We start from the raw sequence: 16,733 nt of genomic DNA, 5'->3' as shown, positions 1-16,733 counted from the left end.
GTGTGATCCTGGAGACCTGGGATCGAGTCCCACATTGGGCTCCCTGCATGGAGCCTGCTTCTCCCTCTGCCTGTGTCTCTGCCTCTGTGTGTGTGTGTATGTCTCTCATGAATAAACAAATAAATTCTTCAAAAAAAGAACAGGAATAAAAGCCAAATGCTCTGTGCTAAGTGAAAGAAACTAATAGGACTAATAGGACTAATAGGCTACATATTATAGCCCTTTATATGACATTCTAGAAAAGAAAATACTATAGGGACAGATTAGTTAGTGTTGGGGAAAAGGTTTGATTATGAATGAAATTAGGTGGGTGGGTTATAGAACTTCTGTAGCTTGGCTGTGGTGGTAGTAACATAACTCTATTTTATAATACTCACAGAACTTCACATGAAAAGGAGAAAACTTTACCGTACATGGTTTTTTTTTTAATTTTTATTTTTTAAGAGAGACTTAGGGACCATAACAACCAACTGTAAAATAGCAACTTATTTTTGAATCCTGAATTAACCTAACTATACAAAAATTATGAGCTTGATGGAAAATGGGAAATATGAATACCTACTGGATATTGCCTGAAATTAAGGAATTGTTGTTACTTTAAAAGTATGATTATGGTATTGTAGTTATGTTTTATTTTAGCTCTTACCTTTTAGAAATACTGAAATTTATACAGATTCAATATATTAAAGATGCACTTCAAAATAATGGAGGTATGGTGAGTGAGTGGAGTTCAAATGAAACAAGATTGAGGGATCCCTGGGTGGCGCAGCAGTTTGGCGCCTGCCTTTGGCCCAGGGCGCGATCCTGGAGACCCGGGATCGAATCCCACATCGGGCTCCCAGTGCATGGGGCCTGCTTCTCCCTCTGCCTGTGTCTCTGCCTCTCTCTCTCTCTCTGTGACTATCATAAATAAATAAAAAAATTTTTTTAAAATTAAAAAAAGGGATCCCTGGGTGGCGCAGCGGTTTGGCGCCTGCCTTTGGCCCAGGGCGCGATCCTGGAGACCCGGGATCGAATCCCACATCGGGCTCCCGGTGCATGGAGCCTGCTTCTCCCTCTGCCTGTGTCTCTGCCTCTCTCTCTCTCTCTGTGACTATCATGAATAAATAAATAAAAAAAAAAAAAAAAAAAAATTAAAAAAAAATAAAAGAAACAAGACTGATTGTAAGTCTACCTTTGTATCTATTTGAATTGTTCCATAGTAAAAACATGGTTTTTAGATTTTACCTATTTATTTTAGAGAGAGAGAGAGAGCTAGTGAGGGTAGAGGCAGAGGGAAATGGAGAGAGAGAATCTCATGCAGACTCTGCACTAAATGCAGAGCCCAATAAAGGGTTCAGTCTGTCTCCCTAAAATAAATAAATGTTGGGGCATCTGGGTGCCTCAGTGGTAGAGCATCTGCCTTTGGCCCAGGTTGTGATCCCGGGGTCCTGGTATCAAGTTCTGCATCAGGCTCACCACAAGGAGCCTGCTTCCAACCTCTGCCTGTGTATCTGTCTCTCTCTGTGTATGTCTCGTGAATAAATAAATAAAATCTTTTAAAAATAAACTAGTTTTTTAAAATGAGAACCAGCAACTATAACCACATTGTGCTTGAGCTGATAACAGAATCAACATAGTTCTTTTTGCTGTGAAAGGAAGAGAGAAAATCTTCCAGTGGAGAAGTAAGGAAAAGCAAATTATTATTGTGTAATAACAGCTTGGCAAACTTAATTTGATCGCCTGCTTGCAGGAAGGGGAACTAGGTAGCTGGCTAGGGGACAGAAGTTGTAGAGAAATTTTCACTGTATAGCCTCTTGTGCGCTTTGAACTTTGAACTATAAGAAACCATTTCTTGTTCAAAATTAAATAAAATTTCAAAAATGAAGAGCAAAAATAAGTCAGAGGCAGGAGGCATTGCAATGAGGTAAATTAAATATGCTGACATCTTCATCTTATATAGAATATAATAGAAAACTTTTTATTCTTAAAACTGACATTTAAGAATTATAGCTACAAATATGGTGTTATTGGTTTTTTTAATTATTATTTATGATAGTCATCAGAAAGAGAGAGAGAGGCAGAGAGAGAAGCAGGCTCCATGCACCAGGAGCCCGACGTGGGATTTGATCCCCTGTCTCCAGGATCGCACCCTGGGCCAAAGGCAGGCGCTAAACCACTGCGCCACCCAGGGATCCCCTGGTGTAATTGTCTTAAATAGGAATGAGAGCTCTTAACATAGTGATATAAAGACCAAGAGGAAACAAAAATATTCAAAAATATTTAACACATAGTAGAAAACTAAGATTTTTTTTAAAGAGAGGAAACATTAAACAAAATAAAATTTCAGAAACAATGCTAATTGTAATAATTATGAAAATAAAAGCAACAAGAAATTATTTAAACTTCTTTATTAAAGTCAAAGAAACACAGATTGGATCAAAACCTAAACCCAATAAAAGGACTCATAAAAGAGATACACATTAAATAAGGGGATTTAGGATAAAACTGTGTCTCTATCAACATCTTTATCTACATTTACATCCAAATCTATATCTATCTACAACCATACATACATGAGAAGAAACCAAAAATGTTTAAACAAGCCAAATGAAAGCTTTGTCATACACTAAATATTAAATGTGGGGGGGGGGAATGTGTGTGGGTTATGTGGAGCAGTTTTTCTTCTGTATCATTTTTCTGCCTATTTATTTTAACACCAGCATATATGTATCATTGTAGCTTTGGGAATTTTGATCGGAATTGAATTAAATATGTATATGTATCTCTATATCGATATCTGTATCTTTTGGGAGAGAATGGGCATCAGCACAATATTATCTTCCCACCCAAAACACAGAATCTGCATTTACTCATGTTTCTTTCAAGGTACATTCACAAAGTCTAAGAGCTTTCTTTATAAAACTTCCTGCACATTTCTTGCTATATTTATTGCTCTTGTGAATAGAATTTTTCCCATTATATGTGCTTATTTATTATTGTAAGTAGATAATAAAACTTACATTTTGCCCTATATTTTGCAGTGGGAAGCATCACTGGATTCCCTTGTTTATTTTTTCAATAATTTTTCAGATGATTCCCTTGGTTTTACTAGGGAGCAATTTTACAATTGTAAATAATGATAATTTTGTGTTCTTTTTTCTGACATACATACTTTTTTCTCCTTTTGTCACATTAGCTAAAACTTCCAGAATAATGAAGGGAGAAAATGAAATGATGATAGTGATAATAGATTTTAATGAAAATGTCTTTAATTTTTCACTATCAGATGTAAAGTTAGGTATTGACTAGAGAAAATGTTATCATATTACATAAATATACTTGCATTCATAAGCCTAGAGTTTAGGGTTTTTTGCTTCTTTAAAATCAGGAGCAGGGACGCCTGAGTGGCTCAGTGTTGAGCGTCCGCCTTCAGCCCAGGATGTGATCCTGGAGACCCGGGATCGAGTCCCATATCGGGCTCCCTGCATGGAGCCTGCTTCTCCCTCTGCCTGTGTCTCTGCCTCTCTCTGTGTGTCTCTCATGAGTAAATGAGTAAAATATTTTTAAAAAACAATAATAAATAAAATCAGGAGCAGATGTAAATTTTCAACTATCTTTTTAATACATTTTGATATAATTATGATAAATGTTATTAATAGATTTCCTAACTCAAATACCAATGCCCTTCATAAATACAATCTCCTCAGTCACATGTGTCATGCTCTTAAAGTAACACTGGAAACCATTCACTGATAAATCATTTGGGATTTTTCCATATATACTCAATAAATAAGATTGGTAAGTTGTTTTGTTCTGCTATCTTTGTCAGCATAAATTAAGAAGCTTTGACTCTTGTTCTTAACCCTGAAATCGCCTATTTAAGACAAGAATTATTTGTTCCATGGAAGTTTATGAGGGTTAGGAGAAAGCCATAAACCTGTGTCAGTCTTTTATGAACATGGTAACTTGACAGCTTATCAGTATTGTCAACGTATCTACTGTTACGGAGACAGCAGTGAGCGTTTATATTTGTTTACAACATTTTTAGTTTCACCAAGATTTTCAAATTTTAAAATCTTTTTAGAAATACTTACCTACGGGTGCCTGGTTGGCTCAGTGGGTAGAGTGTGAGCCCCATGATAAGTGTTGAGCCTAGGTTTTTTTTAAAATATTTTATTTATTTACTTGAGAGAGAGAGAGAGAGCATGAAAGAGCAGGAGCAATGGGGAGGAGCAGAGGGAGAGGGAGAAGCAGACTCCCTGCTGAGCAGACAGCCCAACGTGGGACTTGATCCCAGGACCCTGAGATCATGACCTGAGCCAAAGGCAGATGCTTAACTGACTGAGCCATCCAGATGCTCTGTGGAGCCTACTTTAAAAAAAAAATCAGGGCAGCCCTGGTGGCTCAGCAGTTTAGCGTCGCCTTCAGCCCAGGGTGTGACCCTGGGGTCCCAGGATCAAGTCCCACGTCGGGCTCCCTGCATAAAGTCTGCTTCTTCCTCTGCCTGTGTCTCTGCCTCTCTCTTTCTGTGTGTCTCTCATGAATAAATAAATAAAATCTTTTTTAAAAAATCAATAAAACTTTTTTTAAAAGAGAAATATTGGGATCCCTGGGTGGCGCAGCGGTTTGGCGCCTGCCTTTGGCCCAGGGCGCGATCCTGGAGACCCGGGATCGAATCCCACGTCGGGCTCCCTGTGCATGGAGCCTGCTTCTCCCTCTGCCTCTGTCTCTGCCTCTCTCTCTCTCTCTCCCTCTGTATGACTATCGTAAATAAATAAAAAAATTTAAAAAAAAATAAAAGAGAAATATTTACCTAAATTGATATGCTAATGATAATCCCTAATCTTATAAATTTCTTTTTTTCTTGATTTGATCTACTTACACTTTGTTTTTTTTTTTTTTTTTTTTTTTTTTTTTTTTTTTTTTTTTTTTTTTTTTTTTTTTTTTTTTTTTTTTTAATTTTTATTTATTTATGATAGTCACAGAGAGAGAGAGAGAGGCAGAGACACAGGCAGAGGGAGAAGCAGGCTCCATGCACCGGGAGCCCGATGTGGGATTCGATCCCGGGTCTCCAGGATCGCGCCCTGGGCCAAAGGCAGGCGCCAAACCGCTGCGCCACCCAGGGATCCCTGATCTACTTACACTTTGTATGAGTGTGTGTGCATGTGTTTCCATGCAAATGACTTTTGGCTATTTCCTAATCTCTTTTCTAAATATCAAGATGTTTTTCCTTTTTTAAAAAGATTTTATTTATTTATTCATGAGAAACACAGAGAGAGAGGCAGAGACACTGGCAGAGGGAGAACCAGGCTCTATGCAGGGAGCCCGTTGTGGGACTCGATCCCAGGACCCCGGGATCACGCCCTGAGCGGAAGTTAGATGCTTAACCACTGAGCCACCCAAGCGCCCTTTTCTTAATCAATCTTAACTCTTGTTTTCTAAATTATAATTTCAAAGTTTAACTTGTTAACATTCTTTCTCCTACATTCCATACATTTTTGTTCATCTCACTTTATGAGTTGAGTGCTTTATTCATCTATTTTCTTTCCTTTTCTGATTGAATCATTTATAATGATGAATTTGAGTATGGCTTTCATGTTTCCCATAAATTGTGATATGCTGCATTCTCATTATTGGTATTTTCTAATCACTGTAATCTGTGATTACAGTTATAATTTTCTCTGTAATTTGAGATTTATATATAAATAAGCAGTTATCAGGTCTAATTTGTTGGGCAATGGAAAAATAAAAAGGGAGATGTGAGTTATATAATTTATTGCACAGTGATCAGAGAATGTGGGGGGCATAAAGTGTGCTATTTAGAATGTGCAGGGTTTTATTTGAAACCTCCTATATCATCTGGCTTTGTAAATGTCCCACGGACATTTCAAAATTAGATTTAGTCCATGTAGCATATTAATAACATTATACCACATTACTACATTATCATGCACTGCATAATAGCACACTAATTATAATATGGCATATTACATATATTAATCAGAGCCTCTTTATTTGTATTTTATTTTACTGTCATCAATGTAGATCCAGGCTGGATGGCTAGGAAAATAAACATAAATTGTAGGTCATCAGCATGTAGTTAGTAATCAAAACCACATAGGTAAAGGAAGATGTGTATAAATATGGTGATTATAATATTTACTTATAATAGCAAAATACTGGAAACAACCTGAGTGGCAAGAGTAGAGAAAATAGCTAAATATGCTATATTCAAATAGTCTGCTTAAATAAACCACAGCATTTCCATACTGATAAACTAAAACTACAGCATATTACTACACAGGGCTAATGAAGAATAAGATAGATCTATGTGTTCTAACATCAAAGTGCATATGATATAATTAGGAGAAAAAGAGTAATTTGCCTAATTATATATATACATACATATATTATGATACCATTTATGTGTACACATATAATCATAATACTGTATATTTTCTATGGTGATACATATAAATATTGATAAGGATAATTGCCAAATTGATAAATGTCATCACATCTAGGGAGAGAAAACAGCATCAAATTTTAGGGTGATGGCAAAAGGACTTTAGCCTTATCTTTCATGTTTAAATTTTGCCTGACTTGTAAGATTCAAATTAATTTTTAATGTTAAAATACATTGGTTAATAAATATTTTTAATTTTTAATTGAAGTATAGTTGATACATAATATTATGTTAGTTTCAGGTGTACAACATAGTGATTTGACAAGTCTATACATTATGAAATGGTAACCATGATAACTGTAGTTATCATCTGTCATCACTGCAAAGTTTTTACAGCATTATTGACTATATCCCTTACAATGTATTTTTTATCCCATGACTTACTTATTTTTTAATTGGAAATTTGTACCTATTCAACCCCTTCAGGGCGCCTGGGTGGCCCAGTTGGTTAAGTGTCCAATTCAACCTCAGCTCAGGTCTTGATATCAGGGTCGTGAGTTCAAGCCCCACATGGGCTCCATGCTGGGCTGCCCATCCCTCCATGCCCTTCCCTCTGGCAACCACCAATTTGTTCTCTGTATTTAAGTGTCTGTTTCTGTTTGTTCATTTGTTATGTTGTTTATATTTCACATATAAGTGAAATCATATGGTATTTGCCTTTGTCTGATTCATTTCACTTAGCATAATACCCTCTAGGTCCATCCATATTGTTGCAAAGGGCAAGATATTATTTTTTACGGCTGAGTAATATTCCATTGTGTGTAAATATACCACATCTTTTTTTTAAGATTTTATTTATTTATTTATGAGAGACACAGAGAGACAGAAGCAGAGACACAGACAGAGGGAGAAGCAGGCTCCTCAAAGGGAGCCTGCTGCAGGACTTGATCCCCAAACCAGGATCATGCCCTGAGCCAAAGGCAGATGCTCAGCCACTGAGCCACCCAGGCATTCCTATACCACATCTTCTTTATTTATTATCTATTAAAGACACATAGGTTGCCTCCATATCTTGGCTATTGTAAATAATGCTGCAATAAACATAGGGGTTCATATATTTTTTTCAAATATGTGTTTTTTGGGCAGCCCAGGTGGCTCAGCAGTTTAGCGCTGCCTTCAGCCCAGGATGTGATCCTGGAGACCTGGGATCAAGTCCCACGTCAGGCTCCCTGCATGGAGTCTGCTTCTCCCTTTGCCTGTGTCTCTGCCTCTATCTGTGTGTCTGTCTCTCATGAATAAATAGATTTAAAAATTTTTAAATGTGTTTTCAGTTTCTTTGGGTAGATACCAAAGAATTACTGGATTGCATTGTATTTCTATTTTTAATTTTTTGAGGATACTCCATACTGTTTTCCATAGTGGCTGCACCAGCTTACATTCCCACCAACAGTGCTAAAGGATTTCCTTTTCTCTATATTCTTGCCAACACTTGTTATTTCTTATCTGTTTGATATTAGGCATTCTCAATGGTGTGAGGTGATATCTCATTGTGGTGTGAATTTCCATTTCTCTGATGATTAGCAATGTCAAACATCTTTTCATGTGTCTGTTGGCCATCTGTATGTCGTCTTTGGAAAAATGTCTATTCAGGTCCTCTGCCCATTTTTTAATTGGATTGTTTGTTTTTCCATGTGTGTTGAGTTGTATGAGCTTTTTACATATTGTGGATTTTAATCTCTTATTGGATATATGATTTGCAAACATCTTCTAAAATTCAGTAGGTTGGGCAGCCCTGGTGGCCCAGCGGTTTAGTGCCGCCTTCAGCCCAGGGTGTGATCCTGGATACCCGGGATCAAGTCCCGCGTCGGGCTCCCTACATAGAGCCTGCTTCTCCCTCTGACTGTGTCTCTGCCTCTGTGTGTGTGTGTGTGTCTGTCATGAATAAATAAATAAAATATTTTTTTAAAAAGTGGATTTAAAAAATAATAATAATGTGGTTTATGTATACAATGGAATATTACTCAGCCATTAGAAACGACAAATACCCACCATTTGCTTCAACGTGGATGGAACTGGAGGGTATTATGCTGAGTGAAGTAAGTCAATCAGAGAAGGACAAACATTATATGTTCTCATTCATTTGGGGAATATAAATAATAGTGAAAGGGAATAGAAGGGAAGGGAGAAGAAATGGGTGGGAAATATCAGAAAGAGAGACAGAACATAAAGACTCCTAACTGGGAAACGAACTAGGGGTGGTGGAAGGGGAGGAGGGCGGGGGGTGGGAGTGAATGGGCGACGGGCACTGAGGGGGGCACTTGACAGGATGAGCACTGGGTGTTATTCTGTATGTTGGTAAATTGAACACCAATAAAAAATAAATTTATTATTAAAAAATAAAATAAAATAAAATAAAATAAAATTCAGTAGATTGCCTTTTCAATGTGTTGATCATTTCCTTTGTTGTGCAGAAGCTTTTTAGTCTAGTGTGGTCCCAATAGTTGAATTTTGCTTTTGTTGCCCTTCCCTGAAGAGACAGACCCAAAAAAATATTGCTGAGATTGATGTATAAATGTATACTGCCAATGTTTTCTTTTAGGAGTTTTATGGCTTCAGTCTTACATTTAAGTCTTTAATCTATTTTGAGTTTATTTGTATGTATGCTGTATAAAGCAGTCCAGTTTCATTCCTTTGCATGTAGCTGTCCAGTCTTCCCAACACCAGACATTGAAGAGACATTTTTTTTTTTTGCTTCAAAGGATGCCATGAAGAAATTTATTTTTATTTTTTTAAAATTTTTTATTGGAGTTCAATTTGCCAACATATAGCATAACACCCAGGGTTCATCCCGCCAAGTGCCCCCTTCAGTACCTATCACTCAGTCACCCTAACCCCCCGCCCACTTCCCCTTCCACTACCCCTTGTTCATTTCCCAGAGTTAGGTGTCTCTCATGTTTTGTCACCCTCACTGATATTTTCACTCATTTTCTCTCCTTTCCCTTTATTCCCTTTCACTAATTTTTATATTCCCCAAATGAATGAGACCATATAATGTTTGTCCTTTTCCAATTGACTTATTTCACTCAGCATAATACCCTCCAGGTCCCTCCACGTCAAAGCAAATAGTGGGTATTTGTCATTTCTAATGGCTGAGTAATATTCCATTGTATACATATACCATATCTTCTTTATCCATTCATCTTTCTAAAGAGACTTTTTTTCTACATTGTATATTTTTGCCTCCATTTTTGTAGATTATAGTCAATAAATATTTTTTTAAATTTTGACAAAAATCCAACACTTTTCACAATAAAAATGCTCACAAAACTAAAAATAGAAGAGGCCTTCCTCAACCTGATGAAGGGCATCTATGAAAAACCACAGCTATTGTCATACTAAAAGGTAAAAGCCTGAAAACAGTCAAGTAAACTCAATACCCATATTTTAGCTTATAGAATTAACATGATATTAAAGTATGATATCCTATTTTGTAAGGGCAAGGGATATACGGGCACTTTAATACCTTGCTGGAGGAACAGAAATCTATACAATCTTTCTCTTCTAATGATGTCAATTAAAATAATCACAGTTTGACCCATCAATTCCATTTCTTGAATTACCAAAAATAAACAGTTATAGACATGTCTAAAAATATATGTACTTAGATATTTATCTCAGTTTTATTTATACTAATAAATTAAGAAACCACCAAATATCTAAACTTGTGGATAGGTTAAATAAAATATAGTACACAATATAATGTATCTGTATAGAGCCATTAGAAAATAATGTTTCTGAAACTTTTAAAATATTTTATTTATTTTGTCTCTTAATTAGAGACATAGAGAGGCAGAGAAATAGGCAGAGGGAGCACCAGGCTCCCCACTGGGAGCCTGATCAGGACTCCATCCCAGGATCCTGGGATCATGACCTGAGCCAAAGGCAGACGCTCAACCACTGAGCCACCCGGTTGCCCCTCTGAAGTCTTTTTAATGACTTTAGAAATGTAGAAATGTAGAAATATTTATGATGTAATAGTGAAAAGGGCTTTTAGTGAAAAGAAAGCCCTTTTAGTGAAAAGGGCTATAAAATAGTATGGATATTATCCCAAATTTATTTACATGAGAGGAGAAAAATACTAGAATAATACTGATTATCTTTAGAATTATATATATATTAATTTCATTCTATTCTGTTTGCTCTTCTGTGTTTTCCAAATTGTCTATAATGAACATGTATTAACTTTCCAATGAAAACAAACATGTTAACTCTAAAAAACAATTTCACCTAGAAGAATAAAAACAAAAAGTCTTCAAAATGTTCATACACTTTGACCCATCTGACCCAGTAGTTGAACATATAAGAATATACCCCAATCAGAATTTAGGATCCGCTTATCTAATCAGAGTAGACCACAGTGATTTATGTATAAGGTTGATTATTACAGCATATTTTATAATGGACATTTAGGTCTAACAATTTAAAGTCTAACCATTTAATGTCTAAATTTAAAGTGTAACAATACAATATTGATTAAATTAATTATATTTTATCTTATTCATAAATTGTTACAAGCCATGTTGTGGAAAATATTTAATGCCATTGAAAAATATTCCTCTCATATTAAGTGAAAAAGTAGGTTCTGAACAATATATATCGAGAACAAAATCATTAATGTTAAAAAAAATAGTTGACTTTCAGTAAATTTAGGTGGCTACCTACAGATAAATGTGAATGTTTTCAAGCTAAAGCTACATTGGATTGGGAATACAAGAGAAATACCATCTTACTCCCAGACCTGCCTGGCACATAAGAAGTACTCTGTAATCTTTATCAAATTAGATTACTTTCCATTCCTCTCCTCCCATTCCCACGTGCTACTCCTTATAGATATCTATTGTTGGGACTTTCTCATCTATATTTTTTCAGAGAGTTTATGGCCAAGTTGGGGGCAGCACTCTCTGAAGAGGTTTAACATGTAAAAGACTCATTGATCATGGAATAAGGATTTAGAGGGCAAATTTGAAAAGATTGGAGCAGGGTCAGCAATAGAAAGTGAAGTGTAGGGCAGCCCTGGTGGCGCAGCGGTTTGGCACCGCCTGCAGCCTGGGGTGTGATCCTGGAGACCCGGGATCGAGTCCCACGTCGGGCTCCCTGCATGGAGCCTGCTTCTCTCTCTCCCTCTGCCTGTGTCTCTGCCCCTTTCTCTCTGTGTCTATGAATGAATAAATAAAATTTTTAAAAAATAATAATAATAAAATAAAATAAAATAAAATAAAATAAAAATCTTAAAAAAAAAAAAAAAAAAGAAAGTGAAGTGTAGGGGGATAAGTACAGCATACTGAAAAGAGAGCTGGATATTTGCATTTGGAACAATGGTGGAAGACGGACTGATTTAAGTTGTCTCAACAGGTGAGGACTGTCAAAGACCTAATGAGGTTGGTACATTGTCATCTTTGAACAGCAATCAACTGGGATGTCGCAAAGTTCTGGGATTTCCTCAAGGTTAAGCAGCAACCCTACCACATAAGAGCCCTCAGTTGAAACCTAGTGGAACTTAGAAATTGGAACATTTGGGAGGAGGGGCAAGATGGCAGAAGAGTAGGGTCCCCAAGTCACCTGTCCCCACCAAATTACCTAGATAACCTTCAAATCATCCTGAAAATCTACAAATTCGGCCTGAGATTTAAAGAGAGAACAGCTGGAATGCTACAGTGAGAAGAGTTCGCGCTTCTATCAAGGTAGGAAGACGGGGAAAAAAGAAATAAAGACACAAAAGGCCTCCAAGGGGGAGGGGCCCTGTGAGGAGCCGGGCTAAGGCCGGGGCGAGTGTCCCCAGGACAGGAGAGCCCCGTCCCGGAGAAGCAGGAGCTGCACCGACCTTCCCGGGCTGAAAGGGGCTCGCAGGGAGTTAGAGCAGGACCCCAGGAGGGCGGGGATGCCGTCGGGCTCCCGGGGACACTAAGAGACACCTGCGCCCCGGGGAGAGCCCCACACCCCGCGGCCAAGCTCCCTAAGGGCTGCAGCGCGCACGGCAGGACCCGAAGCAGCTTGGAGGGGCTCAGGCGGCGGCTCCGCGGAGGGGGCTGCAGGGCGGGAGCAGCTCGGGGGGGCTCGGGCAGAGGAAGAGGCTCCGTGTGGAGGGGGCTGGGCAGCCGGGAGCAGCTCGGAGGGGCTCCGGGGCGGCTCCGCGGAGAGGGGGCTGCACGGCCGGGAGCACGAACCCAAAAGCACAGGCCCGGGAGCACTGGGACAGAACCTAGGATCCGACCTCCCCCCGGGACAGGCAGAGGCCAGGAGGGCCCAGGACAGCAAGGACGCTCCTGCCCCGAGCTGAGCAGATCAGCGGCCCCGCCCCGAGCATCCAGGCCCTGCAGACGGAGAGCTCCGGAGTTACTGTGGGGGCTTAATCCAGGTTTCCAGAGCTGCCCAGCCACTGCGGTTGTTCCTCCTGGGGCCTCACGGGGTAAACAACCCCCACTGAGGCCTGCACCGCAGGGGGCAAAGCAGCTCCCCCAAGTGCTAATACCTGAAAATCAGCACAACAGGCCCCTCCCCTCAGAAGACCAGCTAGAAGGACAAGTTTGAGGGGAAGTCAAGGGACTTAAAGTACACAGAATCAGAAGATACTCCCCCGAGTTTTTGTTTGTTTGTTTCCTTTTCTGATTGATTTCTGATTGCTTCCCCCACGCTTTTTTCCCCTTTCTTGCTTTTTCTTTCTCCTTTTCTTCTTTTTTCCTTTTATTCTTCCTTTTTTTTTCTTTTTCTCTTTTCTTTCCTTCTTTCTCTCCTCTCTTTTTCTCCTTTTCCCAATACAACTTGCTTTTGGCCACTCTGCACTGAGCAAAATGACTAGAAGGAAAACCTCACCTCAAAAGAAAGAATCAGAAACAGTCCTCTCTCCCACAGAGTTACAAAATCTGGATTACAATTCAATGTCAGAAAGCCAATTCAGAAGCACAATTATACAGCTACTGGTGGCTCTAGAAAAAAGCAAAAAGGACTCAAGAGACTTCATGACTGCAGAATTTAGATCCAATCAGGCAGAAATTAAAAATCAATTGAATGGGGGATCCCTGGGTGGCGCAGCGGTTTAGCGCTTGCCTTTGGCCCAGGGCGCGATCCTGGAGACCCGGAATCGAATCCCACGTCGGGCTCCTGGTGCATGGAGCCTGCTTCTCCCTCTGCCTGTGTCTCTGCCTCTCTCTGTGTGTGACTATCATAAGTAAATAAATAATTAATTAAAAAAAAAGACCATGAGGATAGATTAAGGGAAATAAACGACAGCCTCAGGAAGAAAAACCTACGTTTAATTGGGGTTCCTGAGGGCGCCAAAAGGGACAGAGGGCCAGAATATGTATTTGAACAAATCCTAGCTGAAAACTTTCAAATCTGGGAAGGGAAACAGGCATTCAGATCCAGGAAATAGAGAGATACCCCCCTAAAATCAATAAAAACCGTTCAACACCTCAACATTTAATAGTGAAGCTTGCAAGTTCCAAAGATAAAGAGAAGATCCTTAAAGCAGCAAGAGACAAGAAATCCCTGACTTTTATGGGGAGGAGTATCAGGGTAGCAGCAGACCTCTCCACAGAGACCTGGCAGGCCAGAAAGGGCTGGCAGGATATATTCAGGGTCTTAAATGAGAAGAACATGCAACCAAGAATACTTTATCCAGCAAGGCTCTCATTCAAAATGGAAGGAGAGATAAAGAGCTTCCAAGACAGGCAGGAACTGAAAGAATATGTGACCACCAAACCAGCTCTGCAAGAAATTTTAAGGGGGACTCTTAAAATTCCCCTTTAAGAAGAAGTTCAGTGCAACAATCCACAAAAATAAGGACTGAATAGATATCATGATGACACTAAACTCATATCTGTCAATAGTAACTCTGAATGTGAAGGGACTTAATGACCCCATCAAAAGGCGCAGGGTTTCAGACTGGATAAAAAAGCAGGACCCATCTATTTGCTGTCTACAAGAGACTCATTTTAGACAGAAGGACACCTACAGCCTGAAAATAAAAGGTTGGAGAACCATTTACCATTCGAATGGTCCTCAAAAGAAAGCAGGGGTAGCCATCCTTATATCAGATAAACTAAAGTTTACCCCGAAGACTGTAGTGAGAGATGAAGAGGGACACTATATCATACTTAAAGGATCTATCCAACAAGAGGACTTAACAATCCTCAATATATATGCCCCGAATGTGGGAGCTGCCAAATATTTAAACCAATTAATAGCCAAAGTGAAGAAATACTTAGATAATAATACACTTATACTTGGTGACTTCAATCTAGCTCTTTCTACCTTCGATAGGTCTTCTGAGCACAACATAACCAAAGAAACGAGAGCTTTAAATGATACATTGGACCAGATGGATTTCACAGATATCTACAAAACTTTACATCCAAACTCAACTGAATACACATTCTTCTCAAGTGCACATGGAACTTTCTCCAGAATAGACCACATACTGGGTCACAAATCAGGTCTGAACCGATACCAAAGTATTGGGATCGTCCCCTGCATATTCTCAGACCATAATGCCTTGAAATTAGAGCTAAATCACAACAAGAAGTTTGGAAGGACCTCAAACACGTGGAGGTTAAGGACCATCCTGCTAAAAGATGAAAAGGTCAATCAGGAAATTAAGGAAGAATTAAAAAGATTCATGGAAACTAATGAGAATGAAGATACAACCGTTCAAAATCTTTGGGATGCAGCAAAAGCAGTCCTGAGGGGGAAATACATCGCAATACAAGCATCCATTCAAAAACTGGAAAAAACTCAAATACAAAAGCTAACCTTACACATAAAGGAGCTGTAGAAAAAACAGAAGATAGATCCTACACCCAGCAGAAGAAGAGAGTTAATTAAATTTGAGCAGAACTCAACGAAATTTAGACCAGAAGAACTGTGGAACAGATCAATGAAACCTGGAGTTGGTTCTTTGAAAGAATTAATAAGATAGATAAACCATTAGCCAGCCTTATTAAAAAGAAGAGACGACTCAAATTAATAAAATCATGAATGAGAAAGGGGAGATCACTACCAACACCAAGGAAATACAAACGATTTTAAAAACATATTATGAACAGCTATACGCCAATAAAGTAGGCAATGCAGAAGAAATGGACGCATTCCTGGAAAGCCACAAACTACCAAAACTGGAACAGGAAGAAATAGAAAGCCTGAACAGGCCAATAACCAGGGAGGAAATTGAAGCAGTCATCAAAAACCTCCCAAGACACAAGAGTCCAGGGCCAGATGGCTTCCCAGGGGAATTCTATCAAACGTTTAAAGAAGAAATCATACCTATTCTACTAAAGCTGATTGGAAAGATAGAAAGAGATAGAGTACTTCTAAATTCGTTCTATGAGGCCAGCATCACCTTAATTCCAAAACCAGACAAAGACCCCACCAAAAAGGAGAATTACAGACCAATATCCCTGATGAACATGGATGCAAAACTTCTCAAAAAGATACTAGCCAATAGGATCCAACAGTACATTAAGAAAATTATTCACCATAACCAAGTAGGATTTATCCCCGGGACACAAGGCTGGTTCAAAACTCGTAAAACAATCCATGTGATTCATCATATCAGCAAGAGAAAAACCAAGAACCATATGATCCTCTCATTAGATGCAGAGAAAGCATTTGACAAAATACAGCATCCATTCCTGATCAAAACTCTTCAGAGTGTAGGGATAGAGGGAACATTCCTCAACATCTTAAAAGCCATCTACGAAAAGCCCATAGCAAATATCATTCTCAATGGGGAAGCACTGGGAGCCTTTCCCCTAAGATCAGGAACAAGACAGGGATGTCCACTCTCACCACTGCTATTCAACATAGTACTGGAAGTCCTAGCCTCAGCAATCAGACAACAAAAAGACATTAAAGGCATTCAAATTGGCAAAGAAGAAGTCAAACTCTCCCTCTTCGCCGATGACATGATACTCTACCTAGAAAACCCAAAAGCCTCCACCCCAAGATTGCTAGAACTCATACAGCAATTTGGTAGCATGGCAGGATACAAAATCAATGCCCAGAAATCAATGGCATTTCTATACACTAACAATGAGACTGAAGAAAGAGAAATTAAGGAGTCAATCCCATTTACAATTGCACCCAAAAGCATAAGATACCTAGGAATAAACCTAACCAAAGAGGTCAAGGATCTATACCCTAAAAACTATAGAACACTTCTGAAAGAAATTGAGGAAGACACAAAGAGATGGAAAAATATTCCATGCTCATGGATTGGCAGAATTAATATTGTGAAAATGTCAATGGTACCCAGGGCAATTTACATGTTTAATGCAGTCCCTATCAATAT

The sequence above is a fragment of the Canis lupus genome, chromosome X (genome assembly GCF_011100685.1).
Source record: "Canis lupus familiaris isolate Mischka breed German Shepherd chromosome X, alternate assembly UU_Cfam_GSD_1.0, whole genome shotgun sequence".
Classification (NCBI taxonomy): domain Eukaryota; kingdom Metazoa; phylum Chordata; class Mammalia; order Carnivora; family Canidae; genus Canis; species Canis lupus.
Note: the sequence above shows the minus strand (reverse complement) of the source record.